The following is a 27,792-nucleotide window of genomic DNA, read 5'->3' as shown; positions in this document are numbered from 1 at the left end:
GAAATGTCAGATCTTAAAACCCAAGAATTTAAGCACTGGTTTGAAGGTATTGAAAGTCACCTACTGGCCACATTAAGGACAGACTATGTTTTTAGAGTAAGGATTATAATGTACTGTAACACAAAAGTAAAAGTAGATTTTGAGGGAAGAGAAAGGAGGCTTGCTAGAATGATCCAAGAGTCTGGCCTTTGAGTAACAGGAATTCCAGAGGAGGAAATACCAGAGCAGAGGGAAGGTGAGAGGGAAGGTGAGGCAGAAACAGCAGAAACACATTTCCCAAGTCAAAGAAAAACCCACAGATCGCAGGGCTCACCAAGTTCCTAGCAGAATTGGTGAGAAAAGACAACTAGGCATATTCTGGTTTAAGAAAATAATTAAGCTGTAAACTTTATAGAGTCTAGAGAAAAGAAAACCTTTTAAGCTTATGGATGAAAACAAATTACAGTGGAAAAGTGATCAGCGATCAGGCATCCAGCTCTTTGTCTTCGATGCTGGAGGCTGGAAGAGTGAAACAATCTTCAGGAATCCCATGTATAACCAAAGTTAAATTCCTTATCCTGAGAGGAAGACATTCTTGGATGTGGGAGAGTTCAGAGGTCGTCATCCTGGACCCCACTGGGGAAAATACCTTGAGGAGAAGGCCTTACCCAGCAGACCTGATCACAGCCCTCGGTGTGGGGAGGGAGGCTGAGGCAGGAGCGGCTAGTAGTGGAACCAGTTCATTCCAGTGGCACGCTACCCAGACGTGCACGTGAGGCCGCGCTCCCGGGCTGCAGGGACGGTCTGATCATGTTGCCCTCCGTGCTGAGTTGGGAGGTCTGGGAGGTGGGGAGAGGGAAGAAGGGGATGCAGGGATCCAGGAGGTCTCTGGGCTGGGTGGGTGGAGGTGGAAGGAGGCTGAAGCTCCCTCGTGGAGTGGCGTGAAAACAAAATGGAGACAGATGTGATGGAGTAAATTGATGCCACCCGGATTCGAAGTAACTGTGGAGACATCTGTGAGTTGTTCCCATGAGGGCCCAGAGAAGGAACAGCACCAGGCCAGGAAGTTGAAAATGTGGATGCAGAATAACCAGGGATGGGGAGAAGTGAAGGGGTGGGGCCAGGGGAAGGGGGAGAGAAGGGAGGAGCGAGGACTCAGAGCCAGGAGCGAGGCCAGCCCCTGGGGGAGCCACTGGTGGAGATGAGGCCCTAAAGCTCCACCCTGGGCTACAGATGCACCCCCCCCTGTCCGCCACCCCCCATCTCTAATGTGCCACTTGCTTGTCCTTCATCTGTTGGGCTACCTCGCTGCTTGTCTTAACACATGTTGACGTGGTGAGTGCGTGAGTCAGACCCACACATTCCAAGGTGGACCTGAGTGTAGGAGCAAGGCTTGCTTTTAATTCCCCTTTTAACCCTGTCCTTTTATCTTCATGTCAGGGCTTTGCTCACTTTGGGTTGGGAAACTGCCCACATTTCTGTTCTCTGGAAGAGAAGGTGTAGGATTGGGATTCCTGTTTCTTGCCCAGTGGAACTCGCAGGAAAGTCTTCTGGGCGTGGGTTTGTTGTGGGAAAGTGGGCATCTAAGATGGAGTCTCCTTTCGTAGTTACAGGACATTCAGGTTTCTTCTTGAACCAGTGTTGTACATTGTATTTTTTCTAAAGCTTGGACTCTCTTCCCGAGACTTTCAGAGTTACTGGCATGGAGATGTAGCTCAAGTATTTTCAAGATTTTTCAGTGTCTCAGGTTCACAGTGACACCCTCTTTCCTCATGTTCGTATGTGCCTTTGTTTTTTCCCAAGTCTCACCAGACGTTGTCAATAACATTGTATTTCTAAGCGACCTGCAGCTTGGCGATCCACTCTGTTGTATTTTTGGTTTCTACTTATTTTCTGCTCATTATTTTCAGTTTCTACATGCTTGCTGTTTATTTTACTGTTCTGTTTATAACTTTCTGAGGTGGGTTGATTGTTTCGTTCCCAGCTTTTCTTCTTTTCATGTGTATTTTGTACCGTAAATTTCTCTCTAATCTCTGTTTCAGCTGTGTTTCCCCAAATTTTGTAGGTTGTTTTTTTCATTACCATTCAGTTTTAAATGTCTTACAAAAGTATGTTTATTAGAACAAAGTGTCTGGGGTTTACACTTTTATGCTGATTTGTGTTGTGGTCTGAGAACATCCTCAGATGAGTTCATTTGTGGGCAGTCTGTGGAGACTTGCTCCATGGTCCATCACGTGCGTTTCTAGAAACATCTTGAGCCTGCTCAGAATGTGAGTTCGTCGGGTTTCAGTGCGGGCTGACCCTTGTCCAGATCTCCCACTGCGGGCTCCCAGGGCCCCTCCCAGAGTTCTTGCTCTCTTCTTTGTGTCTCTTTAAAGAACTACCTTTGAGGCTTTGCTGATAGTGTCTTTCATCTTAAAATGGCTTTATCTTTTCACTGAATTGAATCTTTTTAACAACTTGCTTTCAAGTCTGTTTGGCCACCATTTAACTGGGCTCTGCTGGCTTGGTCTGGTTACCTTTGCTTGCTGTGTTTGTTGAGTCTTTTCACCTGTATCTTAATGTAGACTTTGTTTCTGTTGCATCTCCTATGAAAATACAGCTGAATATGTGGTACCCAGTTTAAAATTATTTGTCTCTTACCTTGAGATTTTAATCCATTTCTGTCTAGTATAATTGCTGACCTGCTTCAGTTTCAAGCCGCCATCTGTCCCAGCTCTTCCATGCTCCTGTATCTCCTTTGTTTGACAGAATTATTTTATCATTCTTTTTCCCCCCTAATACTTTAGAAGTTATTTTTTCTTCAAAACAGAAAAGCCACATACAAACTGGAGAAATTGTTGACAACTAAAATAAAAAAATTTCTAATATACCAAAATATAGCTCATAACCTATATTAATCAGCATTAAAAAGACAGCTGCCTTTAAGGGAAATGGGAAAGGGCATAAAGATAGTTCATGAAAGAGGAAACACAAAGGCCAGTGGTCGTGTGTATAAAAGGCAGGTGTTGCATTTCCGCGATGAGCTGACGTCAGGCCTCATGGGGAAAGCAGTGTAAGGAGCGGCTCTGGGTGCCTGGGCTGGGGGTCAGTTGTGCATCCAGGAGTGGAGGGAGCATCTTAGTATCTTATTGGAAATTTATCCTAAGGAGTTGGTTGTCAAGTGTGAAAATTATGCACAAAGGTGTCATAAAAGGACCGCTTATGGTAGACAAATGATACAGAAATACAGGCCTGATTAAATAGGTTTCTTTTTCTTGTGCTTAATTCAATGAGATAGTATGAATCCATTGGAAATCATGATAGGGACCAATGTTTATTGACATGGAATAAGTATGTTACATATAGTTGCATTAAGAAAGCAAGTAACAGAATAGTTCTATAGAATGCCCAGTGGTTGCTGCTGTAGCTGTGACTTGTTTGAGCATTCATGCATAAAGAGGTTCACCAAAACATTGACTGTCAGACATCGACTGTGATTCTGGGAATGAGATTTGGGTGATTTTTACTACCCTTTCTGTACTTTTTGAGATTATTATAATAAATGTGTCACAATAAATATGTTTTCCATACAGAATTTTACATAGGGAAATAATATTCTTATCAATGTAATGGATTGAGAATTTCAGAGAAGAAAAGATCTAATATTACTCATGAAGCTGACCAGTTGCAGCTTCTGTTATTTACAAAACCTAGAGCAGCTATGTTCACATTACAGCATCCAAAATTTTTCATTCGAATCTGTGTCTTTAGATCTGTTCACAGAAATGGTATGTCCCGGCTGCAGTCTCTAAGGTGGATGCACAGGGCAGCCGCCCACTCTCAGAGCCAATTACCCTGATTGGATTTCTGCAGCACCCTGAGAAACAGCTGAGTCAGCAGCCCAGCCTCCTCCTGCAGAGCGCCTGTACTGGCCCTGGGTCCTGGAGGTAGATAGCGGGCAAGCTCCGGTGTTTCAACGATGGTGCTTATTGTTCGCCCAGGAAATAGGGCGCTGGCTGCGCCAGGGGAGGCGGCTGCTTCTGTGCCAGCTTGAGGGTCCTCTCTCTTCCCCACTCAGCCTGCCTTTACCTACACATGCCAGTTTCACCACCACACATTCCCTCTGCATGGCTCACTTAGATATTGCGGGATCTTGTCCCAGACAGTCCTCCTATAAATACTGCCAACTGAGTTAGTGTTAGGAAGTTAAAACAAGTTTCCCATGGAAACCACATTCCAGCTCTTGCTTTCTCCTTCCTGCTGGGACCGCAGTGACCAGTAAGCTGCAGTGAGACTCTGGGGCCCTGAGGGAGAGCCCTCACCGCAGCTGCTCTTCCTCCATCCCTTTGGGGCTGTAAATGTTTGGCTAGACTCCTCAGCTCCCGCACAGACCGCTGGTGCTGTTGCTCTGAAGGGGACTTCATGGGGAAATACTTGAAGTCTGGGGGCTCATAACTCTGTTCTCAATCCTGCAGGTGGAGTTTAGCCACAGGTGGCCCATTCATTCTGAGGAAGTCTCTGGGTTTCAGCTCAGGACAGACTCCCATGATTGGCCTGGCAGGTACCCTGCAGTGGGACATGAAGCTCCCTGAGCCCTCCCTGCTTCTTCATCTACTGGCCCTGAGGGTGGGGGGCGGTCGCCACTAGTCCTAGAGACGTGGGGGGAGGAGTGCCTATTGTTTTGATTTTTTACTTGCTTTGTATGTGCATACCAATCACCTAATTTTATGGAAACCCAGATACATTTTTCCAGTCCTATAGTAAGGCTGAGGTGTGGGTATTACACATCTGGTAGTCTAGGCATACAACGAATTTGGAAGGTGTGTGCTGATCTCCTAGGGCTGCCTAACAAACTAGCCCAAACTGGGTGGCTTCAAACAGCAAATCCACTCTCACAGATGCCTAAAATCTGAGACCAAGGTGTTGACAGTGCCCTGCTCCCACTGAAGGCTCCGGGGAAAGGTCATTCCAGCCTGTCTTCCAGCTTCTGGTGGATGCTGGTGTCCTTCGTCATCCTTGGCTGTCCTCGACATTCCTTGGCTTTCTTTGGCCATTCTTTGCTTTTCTTGGTGTTCCTTGGCCGTCCTTGGCCTTCTTTGGTGTTCTTTGGTCTTATTTTGCCTTCCTTTTATTTCCTTGGCCATCCTTCATCATCCTTGGCTGCCCTTGGCCATCTTTGGCCATCTTTGGTCATCTTTGGCTGTCCTTGACATTCTTGGCCTTCCTTGGCTGTCCTTTGCTTTTCTTGGTGTTCCTTGACTGTCCTTGGCATTTCTGGGCTGTCCTTGGCTATCCTCGGCTGTCCTTGGAGTTCTTTGGCTGTCCTTGACCTTCCTTGGCCATTCTTTGGCCCTCCTTGGCGTTCCTCAGCCTTCATTGGCCGTCCTTGGTGTCCTTGGCCTTTGTTGGCCTTCCTTGTCCTTTCTCAGTCATCCTTGGCCTTCCTTGGCATTCTTTGCTTTGTGTCTCCATTGCTTTATTCTCTGTGCTCATCTTTATGTGGCCTTCCTGTGTGTGTCTGTCTTCATATGGCTTTATAATAGACACCAGTCATTGGATTTAGGGCACTCCCTAACCCAGTATGACCTCGTCTTAACTAAATCTACAAAGACCTGATTTCCAAACAACATCACATTCTGAGGTTCTGAGCAGACGTGAATTTTGGCAGGCCGTACTTATCCCTGTGTGGGAGACCAGGGTGCATGTCTTAACCCTTCTCACTAGAATGCAAACAAGACCCCCAGTTTGCAGGTATCAGACATTCACAGACTTAGAGCCTGCTGAGGAAGGGGGACTGGAAGTCTGGAGCCACCAACCTGTTTAAGGTACTGTTTTTTTTTTTTTTTTTTTTTTTTTTTTTTTTTTTTTTTTGAGACAGAGTCTCGCTCTGTCGCCTAGGCTGGAGTGAGTGGCGCCATCTTGGCTCACTGCAAGCTCCGCCTCCCGGGTTCCCGCCATTCTCCTGCCTCAGCCTCCCGAGTAGCTGGGACTACAAGCGCCTGCCACCACACCCGGCTCATTTTTTGTATTTTCGGTAGAGACGGGGTTTCACCGTGTTAGCCAGGATGGTCTCGATCTCCTGACCTTGTGATCCACCTGCCTCAGCCTCCCAAAGTGCTGGGATTACAGGCGTGATGTTTAAGGTACTTTTAACAGTTTTCCAGAGTAATGGTGACCTGGAAAGGAGAATAATTAGACTCTTTGACTGCTGAATGTTAGATCTGAGCTGGCACTGATGCCAGGGGACCCGAAACACCACTGTGGCCTCCCCTTCCGTCCCTGGTCGTGTTCTTCGCTCTGAAGCCTTCACTATCTGATTCGAGGATAGTAGCTCCCACTTTCCTTGTAACCATGCTTGCCTGATGTGCTATTTTCCACCTTTTTCCTCTCAGCCTGCATATATCCTCGTATTTGAAGTGAGTTTCTTGTACACAGCACATAGTTTTTCTAATCTACTTTTTCTATTTTTTTTTTTTTTTTTTGAGATGGAGTCTCACTCTTGTTGCCCAGGCTAGAGTGCAGTGGTGCCATCTCGGCTCACTGCAACCTCTGCCTCCCGGGTTAAAGCAATTCTGCCTCAGCCTCCTGAGGAGCTGGGATTACAGGCACGTGCGACCACGCCCAGCTGAATTTTTTGTATTTTCAGTAGAGATGGAGTTTCATGTTGGTCAGGCTGGTCTCGAACTCCTGATCTTGTGATCCGTCCGCCTCGGCCTCCCAAAGTGCTGGGATTACAGGCATGAGCCTCTGTGTCGGCCCTTTTCTATTGATATCTTTGTACTGTTTACATTGAATGCAATTATTGATATGTTAGGGCTTACATCTACCTTTTTGTTTTTTTGTTCTGTGCTTAGTGTTTCTTTTAATTACTTTAATGGACAAAAAATAATTGTAAATATTCGTGGGGTACTCTGTGATGTTTTGATTACACACACACACGGAAGGATTCATACCTGTGGTGTTCTGAGTGTCTCTGTGTGTGGGCAGCTCTGGGACTTACCTTATACATGGGCATATACGGCTTCCTGCCCAGCTGCTTCCCGATACCACCTTGGTAGGGTTTGAGGTGCGTCACTGCAGCCCGGCGGAGGTGGAGTCCAGGCTCCCTTGCTGGCGCGAGTGGGGTGCAGTGTGGCCCCTGGTGACTGGCTGTCTGGAGCAGTTCCCATCCGGACATTTCTCATCCTGTTATACTGCTCATTTCCTGGGTCTCCAGTTAGAGACAGCAGGCTTTTGCAGGGACTTTTTTGGGGGGTCGGGGGTGCGGTTTGCATCCATTGGTGTTGCTGTGTTGCTGGCTTCTTCATCTGTCAGGGATCTATGAGGAAAGAGCCCAGGGCTCTCCGGAATGCCACTCCTCAGGTTCCAAGCCCAGCTGGGCTGTCTCCTCCCCTCCTCTCAGAGTGTCTGTCTTGTGCTTGTTTTGTGTGCCGGGTCCGGGGTTGCACTTAGCAAGAGGCATGGGGAAGGCTCATATCCTCCACGTTCTGTGAGCAGAAGACCTGGCCATTCACTTTTTTAGTTTTTGTTTTATTGAGACAAAGTCTTGCTCTGTCACCTAGGCTGGAGTGCAGTGGTGTGATCTCAGCTCACAGCAGCCTCCACCCACTGGGTTCAAGTGATTCTCGTGCCTCAGCCTCCTGAGTAGCTGGGATTACAGGTGTGCACCACCATTCCCGGCTAATTTTTGTATTTTTAGTAGAGATGGGGTTTTGCCATGTTGGTCAGGCTGGTCTCAAAACTCTTGACCTCAAGTGAGTGGTCTGCCTGCCTCGACCTCCCAAAGTGTTGGGATTACAGGCGTGGGCCATTGCTCCCTGGCCGGCCATTCTCTTTCAAAGGAAGGAAGTATAGACTTAGACTTTGCTGTGCCTGGACTTCTTGGGAATGATGAAAGGTGGCTGGCAGGTCAGGGGCCTGGTGGAGGCAGGAGCGGCTGACCCGGGAGAAGGTCTGAGAGGGTGTCCTGTGCGGGCAGGTGCGAGGCGTGTGTATCAGCTGCTGAGGGACACTTGGAACCAACAGGGAGGTATTGTTCAGGTGTGGGCTCTGGCCCTCTGGCCTGCACTGTGGCCCCTGTGCCCAGGGGTCACTGAGGCAGCGGAGCAAGCTGTGCACGTCCTGACGGGGGCTCGCTTCCCAGCCTGATCCAGCAGAGCCACGCCACGGGTCCCAGTGCACTTACAGCATCCCCAGACCTGCAGAAACCTCACCTTTCTCCAGGGACCACACAGCTTTGCTGCAGCCCAGGGCCCCATTTCGCAGTAACGGGCACACTGTGTGGAAGCGTGGGCCTGGGCTGTCCCCTCCCAGAGGCAGGCGGGATGACAAGGGCTCAGCTGAGGTGTCTCTGCCCCAAACAGTGGACTGAGTCACCAAACGTTGGATTCAAGGGCCTGAGGGTGGGGAGAGAAGCAGGACCTGCCCTTCTTATTGCCCCTCTCGGGACACACTTGGAGTTTGTACTTCTCATTTCTGCAGCCTCAGCTGCTGGGCCCCCAGTCTTGCTTCCGCCCCGTGCTGCAGTGAGGTAGCCGTGGAGCCGCAGGTGTGAGGACTACCTGGCCACTTTGGAGCCCTTGTGCTGGTGGGCAGCAGACAACGAAGAGAGCTGCTCGGGTAGTTGGGGAGGCGGGGGCAGTGACAGAGGGTCCTGTGAGGACCCCGGCACTGCCAGATGAGGAGGTGCCTGGCGCCCAGCACGTGTCTGTGCTGCCACAGTGATGATCATGGGTACCTGGGGACCAACGGTGGCTGAGGCCCAGCAACCCAACTCTCACGGGTGAAGCTGGTTCCCCCACCTGGCAGGCGATTTCTACGACAGAGTGGCCATGGAAGATGAGGCGTGCTCTTCACACCACATGGTAACCTGCAACCGCATGGACTGGGAGGCTGTGCCGAGCGTCTCTGCTAGCTCTCTGTGGTGCCGTGACCTGGGAGGGGCTCTGGGCAGAGCAGGGCTAGTGCCAGGCAAGAGGAAGCCAACCAGGGCAGCGGTGGACTCCAGTGGCCGTAGCTGTGTCTCGGGCTACCGCTTGGGACTGCTGCCCCTGGGCTTTCCCGTTTGTCCCCAGGCAGTGTGTCCCCCTCTCCCCTGCCAGTGCTGGGCGCTCTGGCTCATGGCTCTCAGCTTTGCAAGGTCAGGGCCCAAGACGCCCATGGGAACCCGCAGCACCTGCTCCCGTACCACCTGCCCGTGTGCGGCCGGGAAGTGTGGGTGACTGTCCATCCCAGCATTTTCCTCTGTCCCAGCACTGGTTCCGCAGTGCATTTTGTAAGGGTCCTCCAGGGGCCACCTGGGCAGTGGCCAGGGCAATAGGGTGTCCTCTGCACTCTCCTCTGTTCCCGGGTGCTCAGGACGTCCTGGGGGTGCCTGCCTCTACCCGGTTCTTCTTGCAGGGAAGCCACACTGAGGCACCGGCACTGCCCGCTGTGAGTTCGGTCACTCCTGGCAAGTTCTCAGCAAGCAGGTGTAGCCCAGAGCAAGCGTTCCTGTTCTCAGATCCCCAGTTGTCTTTTCTACAAAAGCCAGTGACAATTTAGAAACAGAAAGTGAAGTGACCTTGCTCTCCAAGAAGCAAATGAAAACTGTGGGGGCAGCGTCCGTGCTGGTCTCCTTGGAAAGCAGCGCGTGGATGTATCTTCTCGTGCTTTCAATGGTCACCACAATTTAAAAATACAGTATCAGGAGAACTGAACTGACCCAGTTGATTATATTGAAGCATCTTTTTTTTTTTTTTTTTCAAGTTCTTTTAGCAAAGTGAATCCATATTCCGCCTAATTATGATTTATTCCAAGAAATCAGTTATCTATGCCGGATGAGCTGAGCGGGAGATGTCGTTCCAGAGTGAATTAACTGGTCAGTAGTCAACCATCGTTCTCCATTTCGTGTCCAGACCCAGACACTGGTGGTTCCCAGCCTTGGGTTTCAGAGGTCAGCACAAGGAAGTCAGGAAGCAAGTTTCCTCCTGTGCCTGCTTCTGTGGCCAGGGAGGAGCATCCATCCAGAATTCTCATCCTGTCACATGCAAGCACGGCGTGCTAAGCCAGCAGGCAGAGACAGCATTGCTTCAGAATGACAGTTATTTTCAGGGAGGGACCCTTGGCCGTCCTACACCACCCTTGGTCACAGGTGTGTTTCTGGTTCTGCCGGCAGCAGCGTTCAGGAGAGGGGTGGGGCCTTAGAACCACTGCCCACTTCAGCAAACCTGGCCCCAGCGACGGCCTCGCCGCATCAGCCTCGCGGCTCCAGGGCTGTCTCCACCACGGGCCAGTGTCCAAAGTGCCCCCTGACCTGGGGAGTGGCTTGGCTTGGCCTGGCCTAGAAAAGACCTTGCCCGGCTGGAGGCCCCACCTCAAGGGTGATGATCTGGGTAGGGAGGAGGTATGCGGGGGTGCTCCCAGTGCAGCATGCGTGACTGTTCAGTCTTTCTCCCAAGACGGAGCCGCACAAGCTTTAGCGTGCCTGCTTCCAGATGGGGAGGCCCAGTCCCCGTGGAAGTGACTGCTCTCCCGCAGCCCAGCCTCGGGACCCTCCCATCAGTCCTCTCCATTCACGCTAAACTGCGCTGTTCCTCAGGCTAATATCACCATTACAGTACTAATTTATTAGACACAGGGAGATTTTAAATTTCATTTTTGTGCAGTTATTTAAAATTTAAAATGATAATGTCTAACTCAATTAAATTTCAGTTGATTTATTTAAAGAATTGTAAATGTACGGAGTCTAATAACATGAATGAGTCATAAGAACTCTAAGAACAGCTTCATCTCCATGTAGGTGATCTGCTTTCGGGCTGGTCTTGTCAGGAGGTACACAGTAAGAAATAAAGATACAAACCAGGCAGATCCCGGATTGAAAACTGATCCAGCTTCAACTTCTGGACTATTTTTTATCTACCTAAACTCATGTGTTATAATAATTACATTTTTTTTAACCTTTCTTTTTGGGAATTTCTGGCACTTTCATAATTTAGAGGCTCTGGTGGAAGAGCCGGCTGTTCACCACTGTGGAGAGGACTTTGAAGGCACGGGGGCCACGCCTGGCATCCCCTGCCCCATCACGGTCCTCGCGTGGAGCTGTTTCCCAGCTTGACTTTGTGCGTAGATGAACCAGCTGGTAGCACACTGTGGCTCCGCTTCTGGAAACATGCTCCTGGCCCTGTGGCCTGTGGGGCCCCCTCCCCGGATGTTTGTATGGTCTCGCCAGGTCAGCTCAGCAATGTTGTCTAACAGCCGGGAATGCTGTGGTCTGCATGGCTGCGTCCGCCCGGATCTGATCGTTGAAACCCTCGATGGGGTTAGGAGAAGGCGGGTATGAGGTGGTATGAGGTGGTATGAGGAGGAGGGTCCCTCAGGAATGGGGTTCATGCCCTTATAAAAGGGACTCCAGAGAGCTGTGAGGACACAGCGAGAAGGGGCTGTCCGTGAACTCGGAGCCCTCAGGGGACACGAAATCTGCCGAGGCCCGATCCTGCGTGTCCTGGGGCTCTCCGCGGGCATTTCCTGTCTGCATGGAAGGGCGCAGCCGCAGTGGGAGCCGGAGCAGGCCGTGTGCAGGAGGGAGACGGAGCAGGCCGTGTGCAGGAGGGAGAGGCGGAGCCGTGTGCAGGACGGAGAGGCGGAGCCGTGTGCAGGAGGGAGAGGCGGAGCCGTGTGCAGGACGGAGAGGCGGAGCCGTGTGCAGGACGGAGAGGCGGAGCCGTGTGCAGGGGGGAGAGGCGGAGCCGTGTGCAGGAGGGAGAGGCGGAGCCGTGTGCAGGAGGGAGAGGCGGAGCCGTGTGCAGGGGGGAGAGGCGGAGCCGTGTGCAGGACGGAGAGGCGGAGCCGTGTGCAGGAGGGAGAGGCGGAGCCGTGTGCAGGAGAGGGGCGGGAGAGCCCGGTTTCACTGCGCCGCTGGATGCAGCTGAGAGCCCAGTTGTGGGTTCTCGTTCTCATTCTGCTCAGGCAGGTTGGGCTTGGTGTTCATCCGCAGATGGAATCCTGGTGGGCTGAGGTCTGGCCACCGCCTCGGAATGCGGAGGTGGGAGCAGGTTAGTCCTGTGCTGGCTCCGAGGTTGTCCTGAGGTCGTGCCCTGGGCTGTGGGCTTCCCCTGCTGCCTGCTTCCAGGAGTACCATTTTCCCTTGCAAAGAAAGGACGCCACTGTGGCTATTTGTACATGGCTGTCGCCCGATGTTTTCTGAAGCCAGATGAAGTGAGCCCACTACTTCGGGGAGATGAGTCAGCTCTGCTTGTGGTCGGAACATCTGAGCATTCAAACAAATGCTAGAATTTGGGGAACGAGTGTCCCCCACTGAGTTTGGCGGCTTCCCAACATGTACAGACTCCTGAGGCCTCGGTGAGGATGAGGATGAACCCGACTTACCTTGTGAAGGGGAATGTGCTGACTTGGAGATCTGCTTAGCTACCTGACCCAGTATCTGCTAACGACCCGTGCAAGCTGTTACAAAATTATGCGTCGTTAAAAGAGTCAAAGTGCACTGTGAGGCTGGGCACAGTGGCTCATGCTTGTAATTCTTACACTTTGGGAGGCCAAGGTGGGCGGATCACCTGAGGTCAGGAGTTTGAGACTGGCCTGGCCAACATGGTGAAACCCCATCTCTACTAAAAATACAAAAATTAGCTGGGTGTGGTGGCACGCGCGCCTGTAATCCCAGCTACTGGGGAGCCGAGGCAGGAGAATCACTTAAATCGGGGAGGTGGAGGTTGCAGTGAGCTGAGATCGCACCACTGCACTCCAGCCTGGGCAACAAGAGTGAAACTCCATCTCAAAAAAATAAACAAAGTGCACTATAGACCAGTGGAGTTTAACGCAATGGAATATGAAGCTCACTGATATGTTTCAGATATTATTTTTGGTACCAAGCTTTAGGAAACTGTAATTTGTTGAGTTTTAGTGTAATATCAAAGAAGAATCCAAATTCTCAGAAAATACTATAAAATAGATCTTTCTTTTCCAACTAGATATCTGTGTGAGGCTGGATTTTCTTTCCCTACTCCAACCAAAACAACACATCACAGCAGACTGGATGCAGACGCGTCCGTGGGAATGTAGCTGTTTTCTGTGGAGCCAGGCGCTGCAGAGACTGCACCATGTAAAACACTGCCGTTCTTTTCGTTCATTTGAATAATTTGTTTTAATTTGCTATTTAACATGTAATAGTTTTTTTATTTTAAAATGAATTAATAATTTTTTTTTTTTTTGAGAAGGAGTCTATCTCTGTCACCCAGGCCGGAGTGCAGTGGCCCCATCTCGGCTCACTGCAACCTCCGCCTCCCGGGTTCAAGTGATTCTCCTGCCCCAGCCTCTCAAGTAGCTGGGACTACAGGCGTCTGCCACCATGCCAGCCTAATTTTTGCATTTTTAGTAGAGACGGGGTTTCACCATGTTGGTCAGGCTGGTTTCGAACTCCTGACCTCGTGATCCACCCGCCTTGGCCTCCCAGAGTGCTGAGATTACAGGCATGAGCCACCGCGCCTGGGAATAAATAGTTTAAATGATCGGTTTTAATTCTAACAAGGTAAATATCAATGCACATTACTCACATAAACAAAAGATCTTTAGGGTCCTCAGTAATGTTTACGACTGTAAGGGGTGCTGAGACCAAAACCCTTAAGAACTGCAGCTTTGGAGATGTGTTTGTTCTCTTAAGGAGATTTGATTTTGTTCACTTAGGAACAGTTTTCTTCCCCAATTACATACATGTTTAAAATCTGCAAAGCACTTGTGAGAACACTTGGCCAGGGTGAGCAAAATTCAAGTGTGTGTTAAGTAGGAAAATAAATACCTTCTAAAAATGTACGGTAACGCCTTGGTGTCACGTAATTTCCTTGAAGATGTTGATTGTCCTCTGAACTCAGGGTTATAAGGGGATTTCTCTGTGTTTCGTGGGAAATGCCTTTTTATTAAATGGAGTTCTCTAAAAATCAACACATGAAGCATGTTGATAGCGTCCATGTTTTTGACAGATAAAACGAGGAAACTTCCACACACTGTGCATTTAAACCAGGGAAGGGCTGTGTTTGGTAAGTCCCATATTGACCATCATCTTCAGTCAAATGCATCCCACTGAGTCTTTATACAGTCTCACTCATGTTCTTCTTATCTGGTTAACAATTAGCAATGCATTCATTTATTTCATGTAAATGTTCAAAATAAAGGTCACAGTTCATTTCCCCCAAAACACGTGAGCCGTGATTTCACCGTCTGGCACGTGGTTCTGAGTCACTCTTGATATCCGAACGCTTTGTTCCTAGGCCAGTATTTGCATTCCTATAATACCTGCATGGAGCTTCACAGAGAAAAGCAAGTTCAACTGAAGGTGGGGATTCACCAGAAGAAACCTCTACAGGCAACGGAAGTGGTCCTAATGCCCTTGGCCCTCCCCTCCCCACCCCTCTTCTCACTTCCCCCTCCTCCGCTTTTCCTCTCTCGTCCTGCTCTTCCTCCCCCTCCTCCCCAGTGCCTGCCGAGGCAGGCTAGAGCCCTCTCCTTCCCTCCCACTCTCTGTAGCTACCTCTGCTTCCTTCTCCATCTCTGTGGCCTCTTTCTAATGTGTGTGGCTCTGACTTCAGGGCGCTGATGGAAGCTCTGGGTGGACGCATCAGAATGAAAGCCAGACACGCTGTCCATTTAAAGCAGAGTGCGTCGTTTTCTTGGAATCCGGGCTCCCAGGAAGGTTGCCCTTTCCCTGTGCTGGGTGACAGCCTTGCCTGACACCCCCCAGGGCCGCCCTGCTCCCTCTCTTGTCATCCCTTCATGGGACCTGTACTTTGGAAACAAATGTCCAACACAGTCATGGTGGAGCCCAGCAGTTCTCATTTCTCGCCTTCATTTTCCTGGGCGGCTCGTTATTTTACTGAGAGTTCTTAGGGGCTGTTGGTCGTGGTGCTGCTTGCAGGCTGGTGTGTTTCAGTGTTTCCTGGCCTCTCCCCTGAGTGTGGGAACGGGAGGCACTTGATGAGTGTCACTGATTTTGCTGATGCTTCTGTTAATTTAATTTTATTATATACTACTGAGAATGCCTTTTTCCTCTGCAAACACATTTGCATACCCCAAGTGAGTTATTGCACCCTCATTAATGAACGGAGCTTGTTCTGCCGTGAGAATGGCCGTGGAGCGCCCTGGAGGTGCCCCGCCCACGATGGGTCGCTTCCAGAACCGTGTGTGCTCGCGCCGGTACTTTCCGCTCCCTGTGTGTTTTTTAATAGGAAAAGATGTCACTTAGTGTGAGTGAAAGTCCCTCCAGTCCCAGGCGAACGTTCCAGAAAGGCATCTTCTCCGGTGCTGCTGGAGCAGAGATGGAAGGACGTCCCCAGAGGGGGCCTGGTGCTGTGGATGGCGGGCACTCTGGGGCTGGCTGTGCTGAAGCGGCAGAAGCAGGTGGCTCTGGAAAGGGCTTTGGAGGGGACGCCCTCTCCATCCTCTCTGCGCCCCTCCCTGTCCCCAGCCCCCTTCCCCTGGCTCCTCCTCCTGCCAGCTCCTTGCTGGGCTGAACCTTCCCTGCCTCCGGCCTCTGTGGAGAAAACCCCGTCCTTCCAGCTTCCTGGAATTCATCGGCGGCTCTGGGTGTCAGTGTCTCATCTCTGGCCTGGGGACTTGACAATCTGTCCCTGAGGCCCGCAGGGGTGCTGGGGCTGCCCCCTTCCCAAGAGAGTGCCGTCTCCCTCTGGAGTGGGCTGTGCTTCCACTCCTGCTGTTTCAGGGGCAGCAAGAGGGCTGCTGCTTCTAGAAGTCAGGTTAGGAGGGAGGTCGAGTTGCTCCTCACCCTAGAGCCATCATCAGCTCTGCGGCAGGGAAGGATGGCGCCTTTGTGCGCTCATCACCAGCCGCGGGGATTCCGGGAGGAAGCATCCAAAGGGAAACTTCCTTGCTGTTCTCCTTCCTTCTCACTTAAAAGGCACCTGCTGCTCTGAGAGCCTATTACAGGCATCTGCTTCCGCTACACGGGTGAGTTTGTAACCAACTGTAGTGTCTGAATCATAAAATTAGTTATTTCTCTAAAAAACCGCAATCTTCAGAGAGCTATGTTTAGAAACGCTTAAAGTAGGCCGGGCGCGGTGGCTCAAGCCTGTGATCCCAGCACTTGGGGAGGCCGAGACGGGCGGATCACGAGGTCAGGAGATCGAGACCATCCTGGCTAACACGGTGAAACCCCGTCTCTACTAAAAAAGTGCAAAAAACTAGCCGGGCGAGGTGGCGGGCCCCTGTGGTCCCAGCTGCTCGGGAGGCTGAGGCAGGAGAATGGCGTAAGCCCGGGAGGCGGGGCTTGCAGTGAGCTGAGATCCGGCCACTGCACTCCAGCCTGGGCGACAGAGCGAGACTCCGTCTCAAAAAAAAAAAAAAAAAAAAAAAAAAAAAAAAAAAAAAAAAACGCTTAAAGTAAATCCCTATAAGAACAAAACAGAGTAGCTTGTTTGTTTCGAGTAAGTAGCCTGCATCCCACCTGACTTGGGTTCACACTTCCGGGCTAGAACCTCGAGCTGTTTGTTTACATGAGAGCCCAGACCCCCAAGAAACCTCAGAAACCACCCGGGCACGCCCAGGACTCAACTGAAGGCAAAACGCAACCTGCACGTGCCGCGGTGTGAGCACTGCCAGGAGCAGCGATAAACTGTCCCCACACGGGACACTGTGTGCTCCAGGCCAGGAACACGTCCCGGTGGCCCCTTCTGGGTACATGTGACCCACGTCCAGACCAGCCGCAGGGGCCTGCCCGGCGCGGGTGTGGACAAAGACGGTGCTTTCTGATCTCCGCGGAGCACCGCGTGCTGCAGAGACTGGCTGTTGCCTCTGCCTCCTTCAGCCACAGAGCCCACAGGGGGTGGGCGTGAGTCCCTGAGAGCAGAGCTTGGCGCCAAGGCCCAGCTCTGAGAAGGAATGTATGGGACACTCCCACGGCCAGGACAGCTACACTGTCCCATTTGCATACGAGTCAAAAATTGGAGCTATAGGTAAAAGTGACAGCATCGTGGACTAGTCCCGTGATGGCGCCTGCCTCTGCAGCAGCTCCACTGCGATGGCGGGGACCTCCTTACTAATAGGAAGGGTCTGCAGCAGCCCCACTGCGATGGCGGGGACCTCCTTACTAATAGGAAGGGTCTGCAGCAGCCCGCTGTGACGGCGGAGACTGCCTTAGTAATATGAAGGGGCACAGGTGGGGCTTTGAACTCAGCCTCAGTTGAGCCCCTCCGAAGGTGACATTCCTGGAGTCTGGGCTCTCGGGGCTGTCTGATGTGTGAAAGCAACTCAAAGGCCCACAGCACATCCTCATTTCCCTGCTCAAGGGCTACGCTGATTAACCTGAAAAACTGCCCAATGTGGTAGACAAGGCTGGAGTTGAGAATTGGAGAGTTCATCACCGATCCTCATAGCTTTATCCTAAAGAGGGCCCTGACCTCTTAAGTTGTGTGCATACTCTGAATTTTGTGGCCCACCCAATGGGGCCTTGCCTTCTCAGAGCTGTGGGATGGACTCGGGGTCAGTGGCCAGCACAGCCTGGGTTCCATATCTGACTCTGTCGTGGAGAGAATGACGCCCCCCACATGCACATGTTCAGGTCCAGTGCTGGAGAACCTGACTGTGTTTGGAGACAGGCCCTCTAAAGGGGTCGTTAGGGTGGGTCCTGGTCCACTAGGACGGGTGTCCTTCTAGCAGGAGGTGAGGACACAGACAGGCACAGAGGCCGACCCCACAAGGACACAGGGAGTCTACATGGCCAGGAGCGAGGCCCTGGGAGGATCCAGCCCAGCCACACCCTGACCTTAGACTTGCAGCCTGTGGGTTGGTGAGAGAATCCCCTGCTGTGGCATGTCATTGGGGCTGTGCCCGCTCGCTAATCCAGGCTCGTGCGCCCTGTCTCTCCCTCTGGGTGGCTTCCTGTCTCCACCGAGGCCCCCTGCTGCAGAGCCCACCTAGAACCAGGGAGGCGGCAGGGACCCACCAGCAGGCCCTGGGGCCCTTTCCTGTAGCCCTGTGTCAGGCGGGGATGTGGGGCCCTCCACCTCCTGGCTGCTCCCTCTTCTCTGCCCCGGGCCAGGCAGTGGCGTCATCCCCCGTCAAGTTCGCCTTTCTCCAAGTCACTGCTGGGAGCTGCGCCTGCCTCCCTGGGCCTCTGCAGAGCTGGCAGGGCTCCCACCACTCCGGGCATTCGGGGCTTCTTGCGCCTACCTCTGCCACCTGTGCCATGTCAGATGCGGGGTCAGTGTGCTGAAATACCCTTCTCTGCACCTTTTAAAGGGCCCTGCTGGGACACCCACCCTCGCGTTCCACCTGGCATCCTGGAGTTCTGGCTTGAAACCCAGTTGAGGCCCTCAGCCTCGCGCCTGCCGCCCCAGCCCATCTATGTTTCCGCGGTGGCAGAGGTGATTCTGAAACCACACGCAGAACGGCGTTTTCTTTTCCTGCTGAAGATCAGAGCAGGTGCTCCTCCCTTCAAGTCGTGGGCTTGGGTTTGTGTCTGGAAGGACCACACAGCCCGGTTCCTCTCATTCCTGAGCCGGCACCTCCGCCGCCCGCTCTGCACTGGGTCTCAGACACCTGCTTGTCCTGCAGCCATCAGAGGGGATTAAAATTAACAGCAGTGCGGACGTGAGGGGAGACGGGCCTCAGACGCTGCCCCCGCCCGTGGTTACCCTCTCACAGCGGGAGGCTCACAATCAAATTCTCACAAAAGGTCACATTTGCAATAAGTAAAAAGGAAATGCAGGTAATTGGTTCTGGAGCCTGTTAATACCTCTGCAGGCCCTGAGAGGCGATCTGATGGAGTTGAAACCTTTTTGTTCAGGTAATTAAAAATGAGATTTCATTATATCTTTAAAAATGAGGGCGAGTGAGGTGTTTTCTCACATGCTATGATGTTATTGAAAGAGGAAAATAAATCAGCAAGGCATGGCACAGCCTTGGCTCGTAAATGGATCGTGGCTCCGTCCCGGGCTGGGGGTGCCCACAGGAGGACTCAACCACGGCCCCGAACCCTCGGGGCAGAGATGGAGCCTGGGGCGCAGAACAGTGAGGATCCCACAGGTTCCGGAGGGTTGGGAGCGATTAGACCCCTTGGATGAAATGTGGATGGAGAAATTGGCAGACTGAGATTCTGAACAAGTCACAAGCAGCCTCTTTTCCAGTGTGGGAGATTATTCAGAGACACGATTACGAGGTAAATGGAAGGGAAATGAGAGAGTCTGCCCCCCGGGGCCTCATCCGTCCTTCCCCAGACAAAGGGCGACCGGTGAGGGCCTTCGAGCTGAAGGAGAGAGACAGAGACTAGAGGCAGGTCAGTTTGCCGGAAGACAGGCGTGGCGGCAGCTGACGGGGCTCAGACGCGGTGTCACGTAATCTCCATCTTCGTGACAGGCCCCCAGAAAATCACGATGAAAACTTTGCATCGGGAAATCTCACCATTTATATAAACCAAGGCGAATGTCGCATCTAACAATAAAATACAGAAATGTACTCGAATGACTTTTTTGTATAATTTTTTTTCATTTTCAACTAAGGAGGTATTTGCGGGTGCTTTATTCACACCCAGATGGAAGGACATGGCGGCTTTGTGGCAGGCAGGCCGACTTCCCATGTTCTCGGAGCCCACGTTGAGGGGCGAGCATTGCTCTAAAGTCTGGGTAATTTTGAAGAAAGCTGCTGCGGGCACGGCGCGAGCCCCGTTGTGCGTCAGTGACCCCTCTGTGCTGCGATGACGGTGTCCTGACTTTGGCAATGCTGAGGCTCACTCTGCAGACACATTACCCTCACCTGAGTCTAGAGATGCCACCATGGGCTTCCCCGGGAGATTTGCTCACAAACGCTCCGGAGCGCCATAAATCTCACGGTTTTCTTCCATACGAAAAATTCTTTTTTGTGGTTTACAGGAAGAAAAATTCTGATGTTCCAGATCTTTAATTTTTAAGGCACATTTTATTGGTAAACATTATTCTTCCCAGATTCATTTACTTTGTAAATGGAACAATTAATTTCTATCCAGATGTTAGGATTAAAAAAATTACTGAAGGAGAAGTCTTTTTGGCGTCAATAAAAATGCTTATCAACAAAATCCCAATTTTATGTAAAAACAACGTGCTGTGCCAGATAAATCATGGCTTATTTTCTTGCATATTTCTCGTCATAATTTCCATTTCCAGCATTTACTTTTTTTAAATTTTAACCGAAGAGAAAAATACATGCTTTACTTAAGTTTTCTCCTCTTATTTACAAGTTGTCTTCTTCAATCCGTGGGTGAGATTGGCTGCAAAGTTTGAAGAAGATAGCAAACTCCGCCAAGAGATGAGCCTTGTGTCATTAAAAAGAAAAGCCACATGCACGAGTCATCATTTTTCATCTTTCAGTGTGTTGTTAGTTTTGCTGAACCCTATACTTTGTACTAATAATGCTAATTTGTCTGTTACCTTTGATGACTGTCGAATGGAGCTGCTGTTCCACAGACAGAGGCCTGATGACTCCCTGTTCTTACCCTAAGAAGAGGCGGCGGGCAACAGCCCCCACTTTCAATGACTGCGTGCAGGCCCCTCCTCTGCTGGCCCCACATTTCCTATTTTAGGGTTTTGCATTCTTTCCTGGAGACAGCAGGTGATGATGACAGTCTCAAGGCCTCCAAGGCACTCGGCTCTGGTTGCGAGTCTGCTCGGGAGCTGCCTGTGCTGGGGCCCTCGCTGTCCGCGGGCTGACTGCGTGTTGTCGGGGACACTTGTGGACACTGTTTCTGGGCTGTTCTCACAGCACAGCTGTTCTGTGTCCCGGAGGCCAGGCCCCTGTCCGCAGCCTGTCTCTGTCCCCTGGGGCCTTTCCGTGGGTCCCCATTGGGTTGGTCTTTCTCTCCTCTCCTCTCCCTCTGCTCTGTCCTGTCAGCGGGACGCCGTGTCCTCATGTCCCTCTCCAGCCATCCCCCGAACCCGGCTGCAGCTGGGCAGGGCTTCCTGGTGGAGGCCTCCCTGTCCCTGCCCGTGTGGTTCTCAGGAGGGGGTCTTGTTTCTTGGTGGGTGCCTCCAGGGCAGGACTGGGTGTTCCTTCCTCTCTGTGGACCCCAGACACGGGGCACTGACACCTGTGTTGGGTGAGACTTAATAGTGTTTCGTGCCACAGGGGACCCAGAATCGAGCTCGGCTGTTCAGTTGATTGTAGCCGTGTCTGTAATAAATAGCGATGATCCAGGACCCTCAGGACAGCTTCTCCTGGAGCTTAAGGGGACCTTCTCAGGCTGCCCGAGGCTCTGCCTGGCTGTGATTCTGCACAGAACAACGCAGCTGCGGTGGAAGGCGTTCAAGGAGCTGGTACAAGTGAGGAAATGCCCCCCTAGCACCTGAAGTGAGGTCTTTACAAGGGCCACGTCTGGCTCTGCTCGAGGAGCCCGTTGGCCTGTGCTGGTGACCTCCGTCCTCCACTGCCTGTGCTGGTGACCTCCGTCCTCCACTGCCTGGGCCTGGTGACCTCCGTTCCCCACTGCCAGTGCTGGTGACCTCCGTTCCCCACTGCCTGGGCCTGGTGACCTCCGTCCCCCACTGCCTGTGCTGGTGACCTCCGTCCCCCACTGCCTGGACCTGGTGACCTCCATCCCCCACTGCCTGTGCTGGTGACCTCCATCCCCCACTGCCTGTGCTGGTGGCCTCCGTCCCCCACTACCTGGGCCTGGTGACCTCCATTCCCCACTGCCTGGGCCTGGTGACCTCCGTTCCCCACTGCCAGTACTGGTCACCTACACCCCCCACTGCCTGGACCAGGTGACCTCCACCTCCACTGCCTATGCTGGTGACCTCCACCTCCACTGCCTATACTGGTGACCTCTGCCAACTGCCTATACTGGTGACCTCTCCCCCCCCGCCCCCGCCAACTGCCTGTGCCTGGTGTCCTCCATCTCCCACTGCCTCGACCTAGTGACCTCTGCGCCGCCACTGCCCGGGCCTGGTGACCTCGGTTTCCTACTGCCCGAACCCAGTGACCTCCACCCCTCACAACTTCCTGGGCCTGGTGACCTCCGTCCTCCACTGCCTGGGCCTGGTGACCTCCCTTCCCCACTGCCCTGGCCTGGTGACCTCCGTCCCCCACTGCTTAGGCCTGGCGACCTCGGCCCCCCACCACCCGGGCCTGGCGGCCTCTGCCTCCGGCTGCCTGGGCTTGCAGGGGTGAGTCTTCCTACTGGGAGGGGAGAGGCTCACTAGGGCCAGCGTGTAGTGGTGCAGTTTGCTTCCTGCTCAGGGTTCTGGTGGGGCCTGCAGGGCTCTGAGCCCTGGAGGGAAGGGGCTCTTCTCTTCAGATTCACCCACAGGAGCCTGGAGAATCAGCTGCCCCCACACTGGCATGCAGATGCCCAGGGTCCCAGTCCCCGCTCCTGGCCTGGCTTTTCCTGGAGGCTGTCTCTGGGACCTTTCAGGAAAGAGGAGGCTTGTGGGTAAGGGGAGAACCCCTGTGTTATCTCAGGATCCAGGTGGCTCCAGACCTCCCCAACCCTGCCCCAAGACTCAGCATTCACTAACATCCACCTGCCTTTTGTCTCCCAGCCCCCACTCTCCCTCCTCACAACCTCGGGAGGGTCCCACCTGGACTGAACTAGGGGCTGTGGCCGGACCCAGCCCCGTTCCTGCTTCAGTTCTCCGTCAACCCTCCAGAGCTGGGCAGGTCCCCTTGCTGCTGGGGGTGAACCTGTGGGTATGCTGTGCCGTCACTCACACTGCCACAGGACGATCCAGCCACGCTCAGGATTCTCTGCAGCAAACACCTGGAACCCACTGTAATTAGCAAAATGTACCTTTTAACCCAGTCCTGAGTCCTGAAGTGCAAATATAAATTCTAATTAACAGCCACATCTACTTGGCAAGCTATGCCTGCATGTATATATATATATATTTAAATTATTTAAGATAAATAATTACTGGAACTCCTCATTAGTTTTAAGCAGAACCAAATGAGTACAGTATTAAAAAAATTAACCTGCCATCTTGAAAATATTATACTAACTTCAGAATAAGAGAGCCTTTGTGTTAATGGACCACAGTTCTAGTGTGGGAATTAAGTTCATTTGCTGCTCACATGAGAACCATACTGAGCCCTCACCAAAAGCCTGCTGTGGCAAGTGCCGTACAATTCACAAAGGCACCGTGAACTATGAACTCGCTAATCCAGTCACTCGAGTCTGTCCTGTAACAGGGATAGTTTCCAGATTAGGTCAATGACTAAAAAACTTAAAATCTAAATCTTTTCTTTTCTTTTCTTCCTTTGAGCCGGAGTTTTGCTCTTGTTGCCCAGGCTGGAGTACAGGGGCACAATCTCAGCTCACCGCAACGTCTGCCTCTCGGGTTCAAGCAATTCTCCTGCCTCAGTCTCCCAGGTAGCTGGGATTACAGGTGCCTGCCACCGCGCGTGGCTAATTTTTTTGTATCTTTAGTAGAGACGGGGTCTCTCTGTGTTGGTCAGGCTGATCTCGAACTCCCAACCTCAGGTGATCCGCCAGCCTCAGCCTCCCAAAGTGCTGGGATTACAGGCATGAGCCACTGTGCCCGGCCACTTGTTTGGATCTTAAACCAGAATTCCCTCTTCTGTTCTCCTGGGATCACGTGATGTGGATGCCCCGTGCAGTTTCCACCGAGACTCCCTGATGACCACAGCCAGCAAGCTCAGCTTCCGTGGAAATGAGCAGATGGTCGTGTGCCTGGCCTGTGAGTCAGTCTCTCCCCTGAAGCCCGGCCCAGGACGCGGCCCTGATGACGGGTTTTGTGTGGATTTTCCCCTCTGCGTGAGACTTTTCCTCTCCAGCTCATAAGAAGTATTTTGGACAGTGACCTAAATAATTTCTCCGACAGAAGAAGCATGATCTGATCAACTGTGATTGACCAAGCGTGGACTCATAACCCTGCTTCCGAAAGCATTGATCGTCGGTACGATGTCTACATTTGTGTGAGATCAGACTCTGCCTTCTATAACCACGCAGTCAACACTCAGAAAGGATGGCACGACCATCCTCTGGGCGCGGCTGGTGGAGATGATGAAACCAGTTTTTAAATGGTGATTTATTTTAAAGGCAAGTGTTCTCCAGCAGCAAATTAGCAGAGAGAAGCCCATTCCTCCTATTTCCAAAAGAAAGAGATTTTGAGGGAGATCTTAGCTCACCTGAGGGGTTTGGATCAGAAAAATTCTGTGGCTTATAAAGTCGTTTGTTATTTTGCTGTGATTTTATACACAATGGAAGGGTGAGGAAAAGGTCAGCAATAACTCTGCGGCTGCATTTTAGCTTGAAAAAATGTAATATTGATCGATAGGAAAATGGAAAAAGCGCAACTATTAGCGCCTTACTTGATCTTCTCCGACCTTTACCCCTCCGCGCTGGTTTTATTCTTAAATGTTATGCCTCCTGTTCAAAGGTTTGTCCTGCTTAGTCTTTTATTTAATTAATCCATGATCTTCCTCACTCTCTCTAATGTCGAGACAAGACCGGCTCCTGATTTCCCTGCTGTGCTCCCAAGTCTGGGTCACACGCAACTTGGAGCCCCGAAAGAGCTGCGGTCCGCCGGCATTAACCCTCCATCTTCCTGCGCATTGCTGGAGGGAACGGCTGCTCCGCCCAGATGGCTGTGCTGGTGGCGGCTCCGGCTGTGCTGGTGGCGGCTCCCTGAGCCCTGCCCCCTGCAGCGTCCCACGTGAAGCCCCGGGGAGCTGGAGCTGCCTCCTCTGCGGGGAAGATGGCTCCTCACCGCCTGGCGGGGCCCTGACACCACAGACCCAGGCCCTGGTGCCAACTCCTGCTGCTCAGGGACTGAACATGGCCCAGACGGTCCTGGGTGAGGCATGGCATGAGGGAGTGCCAGGGGCGCCCCACGTCTAGCAGGCACTGTCGCTCTGTGGCAGAGTCCCGGCCCCATGTTCACCCCAGCCCTGCTGAGGCCTTCAGGACGGGGGCAGAGACCAGAGCCCCAAGACCTGAAGACGGATTGAGTTGAGGGCATCAGAGGCTCGCCAGGCCTTGGGACGAGTGTGTCGGCACCTGCTCTGGGTTGATAGTGTCCCCAGAATTTACATCCACCTAGGACCTGTATTGTGGCCTCACTTGGCAACGTGGCTGTTTCCCATGTAATCAAGGTAAGGTGAGGCCCTACCCATTGGGACTGCTGGGGCCTTAAATCCAATAAGACCAGTGTCCTCACACGAGGGGAGTGTGGTCACAGACACCCAGGAAGGAGTCACCCACAAAAAGACGGGCAGACATAGGCTAGTGTGGCCGCAAGGCAACCCGAGGCCGGCCGAGCCGGGAGGAAGGAGGCCAGCCGGACACACAGGCGCGTGGGAAGCTGGCAGGCAAACGGGCCCCGCTGTGGGGGGACATCGCCCCACGGCATCTGAGATCCCCATTTCCAGGAAAGCCGCCTCCACCTGCTTCCTCATTCGGTGCCTCATGAATTAGTGACACGACTTTGTGTGGACGGGAACTGGAGGCAAGGACGCAGGGAGAGGCAAGGACGTGGGGCCTGGTGACCCCCGAGGTGAGGATTCTGCAGGCCCTGGGCCGACTCCCACTGAGGACTGAGGGCCTGAGGCTCATGCTTCCCCCCCAGCACCGGCTCCCTGAGGAGGCCCCTCTGCGCTCTGTCCCTCCTCAGGGGACAGGAGGGGGAGGGTGCAGATAAGGCCCCAGCGGGGCCCCGGGTTATCTGGCTTGACCTTTGGAGAAGCCGAGAGCGGAGCGTTGTCACCCAGAGGAGATAGGGGGTCGCCTGGTGGGAGCAGCCTCTAGCCGTCCTGAGTGGTCAGGGGCAGGGCCCTGTGAAGACAGCCTGGACTGGGGCACTGGCCTGGCCTGTCAGCGCCGTCACTGTGTGGCTCCCAGACACCCAGTTGTGCCGGCCTGGGCATGCATGAGCGCTCACGTGCCTTTGCTTCTGAAAGGAACTTGCAGGCTGGGCAGCCACTGCTCCTGGGCCTGGACGGTCTCCACGTATGCAGAGGCACAGCCGAGCCACGCACCCACCATGCAAGACAGGGCCTGGACACCCGAGAGGGAAGCTTCTTGCCACTGGGGAGGAAGGAGAAGACAAGCTGTTTTATTTAGACGTGCAGTGTAAAATAATGATGGAGACAAGAAATCACGTTGCCGGGCAATCGGCGGAATTGGATTGGCAGAATCAGCTTCTCATTGGGTTTAGTGAAATCCGGGTTATCTCATTTTCCAGGTAACACCAAGACTATGAGAAGGGCGGATGTGGCTTCTTCTTTACCAAAAAAAAAAAAAAAAAGGAAATGTTAACTTACCACGAGTTCTTCATTCATTTGTGAACAAACATCACCCGCATATAAAAGACTGAGAGAATCTCTGCTTGCTCATCCCAAACGCAGAACCACCGAACCCCAGGAACACTACTGCTGTTTCATTTGATGAGAAGAATCAGAAAGCTGGTATTTTCCCCTATAATCATTGCTTTATAATTCCTTGTGATTGGTTTAATAGCAGAGTAGACAGTTCAATACAACTGCACCCTGTTAAGGATCACTTTCTCAAGGCCTCAGCAGTGTGAGTCCCCACATATTAACGTTTCCAGGAAAAGCACTCAGGGAGCTACAGCTGGTGGGTGGGAAAGACGTTGCTCGGTCTGGAGTTTCAGGCAGTTTGGAAGCACTCAAAGGCACTCTGTTTTATTCAGCAACCCACACTGTGATACGTAGTGCATCCTTGAATTTCACTCCACAGTACTAGTGACTTAATGTTACTGGTTGGAATTATAACAGGGTTTTATATCACCGTAAAGGCACTTTGGCAATATTTTTCCAAGGCACATTTTATTGCTCGTACCTACACATGTTGCCAAAGTGAAATAATTTTTTGGGGTAGAAAATGCAAGCCAGTGCACCCGGCCGGTGATTGATAATATTTAATGAGAAGTTTTCTAGATTCTAAATTCCATTCTAGTTTAAACACTGATCAGAATAACAGAGAACATTGATGCCCTGAGAGGCAACAAAGGGGGATAAGGCGTTTCTAACCAACATAAATCTGTGCGTTACATTCGGAAATCTCCACTCAGGAAAAGGCGGAAATTCCAGTGAACCAAGAAATGTGTTTGCTGTTTGCACATCAAAGAGCAGTTGAGTCAGCCCCTGTGATAGTATGAAAATCGCTGTGAAAATACTTAATGAGCATAGGAAGAGCAAGACATTTGAAAACTAAAAACCCTCGTGTCTGTTGCGGTGTGTGCTGGGGGTGGGTGGGTGGTGAACTCAGGACCCCCGTGTCTGTTGCGGTGTGTGCTGGGGGTGGGTGGGTGGTGAACTCAGGACCCCCGTGTCTGTTGCGGTGTGTGCTGGGGGTGGGTGGGTCGTAAACAAGTGGGAAAAAAAGGAACAAAAGCCCCAGAAAACCAAGTGCAACCTCAGTGGCTGCGGACAGAGGGGAGACCAGAGATGCAGCGAAGCATGGATTTCAACTGGAAGTACTTTATTATTATTATTTTGTCTACAGGGTTCACCTGATAACTCTATACCAAGTGCTCCTAAAATGGTAATTTGTTTTTTCCCCTTTTTCTTGAGAACCTTTGCTTTTAAAATTATGCCTCAGTTAGAAAAGCAGGACTTCGGCACGTTGGTGGGAAATGCCTCGTCTCCTTGGAGCTCTCTGGTTCCTCTGCCACCCTCCAGAGATCCTGCCGGTCACCGTCTTGCCTTCTCCCTGTGTAAGCATCACTTAGACATACAATACCTATTTTGTATAAAGTACAATATGCGGGTTTTTTTTTTTTTTTTTTTGAGACAGAGTCTCGCTCTATCGCCCAGGCTGGAGTGCAGTGGCACGATCTCAGCTCACTGCAACCTCCGCCTCCCAGGTCGAAGCAATTCTCCTGC

General features: G+C 52.0%; 1 protein-coding gene across 16 annotated transcripts in view; it reads right to left on the bottom strand.

Moving 5' to 3' along the window:
* The window catches only part of MRPL36 (mitochondrial ribosomal protein L36), a 1,017,194-nt gene that overhangs the window by 18,243 nt on the left and 971,159 nt on the right, over positions 1–27,792 (bottom strand). The window contains exon 1 of one of the 16 annotated variants that reach the window (XM_050795333.1): positions 15,491–15,494. The exons of the other annotated variants lie outside the window; for them this stretch is intronic. The gene's annotated coding sequence lies outside the window, so the exon portion shown is untranslated. Of the gene's footprint in view, positions 1–15,490; positions 15,495–27,792 lie in introns of those variants that run through there. 16 annotated transcript variants of the gene reach the window in all.

The sequence above is a fragment of the Macaca thibetana genome, chromosome 6 (genome assembly GCF_024542745.1).
Source record: "Macaca thibetana thibetana isolate TM-01 chromosome 6, ASM2454274v1, whole genome shotgun sequence".
NCBI lineage: Eukaryota > Metazoa > Chordata > Mammalia > Primates > Cercopithecidae > Macaca > Macaca thibetana.
Note: the sequence above shows the minus strand (reverse complement) of the source record. Positions and strands in the feature narration are given on the sequence as shown.